Source organism: Aplysia californica, unplaced genomic scaffold (genome assembly GCF_000002075.1).
Source record: "Aplysia californica isolate F4 #8 unplaced genomic scaffold, AplCal3.0 scaffold00835, whole genome shotgun sequence".
Taxonomy (NCBI): domain Eukaryota; kingdom Metazoa; phylum Mollusca; class Gastropoda; order Aplysiida; family Aplysiidae; genus Aplysia; species Aplysia californica.
This window is the reverse complement of record NW_004798105.1, coordinates 26,838-28,484: the sequence shown is the minus strand read 5'-3', so window position 1 is coordinate 28,484 and position 1,647 is coordinate 26,838.

Sequence of the window (1,647 nt, the reverse complement as noted above, 5' to 3'; positions counted from 1 at the left end):
AAGAAGAAGAAGAAGAAGAAGAAGAAGAAGAAGAAGAAGAAGAAGAAGAAGAACTTACGTCACGTGACCGGCCTCGTCTGTATTGCGCCACTGACACATGACCTCTCTAAGGACACAGAGCTTTGGACACAATGTTTTATGTCTGACCAGCACCAGACCAAAAGCTATATTCGAGGACTTTTCCAACCTTCACATACACATACACAAACACACACACACATACTCACACACACGCACACACACACACATACACACACTCATCCGAAACACGACTTGTCACAGTTCCAACCTTCACACACACACACACACGCACACACGCTCGCGCGCGCACACACACACACACACGCACTCACACACACACATACTCACATGCACACACACATACACACACATCAGAAACACCACTTGGCACTTTTCTAACCTTCACACACACATACACACACACTCACACAACACACACGCACACACACACACACACACACACACACACACACACACACACACACACACACACATACACACACACACACACATCAAAAACACGACATGGCTTATTTCACAGCACGCTTGTTGTTGCCTTTCTTTGAAAGATTCAGATACGGACAACAGGCTGGAAACACTTCAGACTCTATGAATGAGGAAGTTACGCTAGTGTTTTTTACGTGTCGCTAGCACAAGGCGTCTTCTGCTGGCGTCGACTGTCTGGAATGTGCGGGATGAAAGGCGTGGTTCTGATCCTTGACCCCGAGGACACACAACACAGATAGCCAGACGTGTTGGCGACATTTCATGTGTCTGGTCTGTCTGTCTGTCTGTGTGAGTGTCTGTATGGGTGTCTGTGGATTGTGTGTCTGTCTGAGTGTCTGTCTGTGTGTCTCTCTATCTGTCTGTCCGTCTCTCTGTCTATCCGTCTGTCTCTCTGTTTGTATGTCTGTCTTTCCGTGTGTCTGTCTGTCTGTTTATCTGTGTGTCTCTGTCTGTCTGTGTATCTGCCTGTCTGTCTGTGTGTGTTTCGTGTAGGAGATAAAACTCATAAAGGACGAACAATCTAGTCGTTGTGACAAAACGCTTGAAGCTGGGCTGTTTGTGGACACTTTAAAAAAAAACGCCCCCGTTTTAATCCTTAGGCCTAACTTGATATTTTGCAGTTAGGTTTGGAATTTTCTTGAAAATAATTGATTTGCGACAGTTTTAGTGGCTATATGTGTGATCGGCAGCAAACAATACGCAGTTTGACAACCCAAAGCAGTGCATCTGTGTGCGGGAGTACGTCTCCAAATAGTTTCTGGGTGCTCGTCAGAGATGTGTCCGAATATCTTCTGCCGGCGGGAAAGGAAAACTTCAAACCGTTCTCATGTTTATTGGGATTAACCCCTGCACTACTAGGTTAGGGCAGGTCTGGGAGGAAAAGTGTCGCCCTGCGTTCAGTTAATGTGTTTGATGAAAGTATAAAAGCTCTTTGTTCTTTTCTTTGCTTGCAATTTTAGAACGTTGGTAAACCTGTCTTCTTTTTTTCCCCAAACCCCATCTTTCTCATTTTCCAAACCTCATCTTTCTCTATTTAAAAACTTCGTCTCTCTCTCTCTCTCTCTCTCTCTCTCTCTCTCTCCCTCTTTCTCTCTCTCTCTCTCTCTCTCTCTCTCTCTC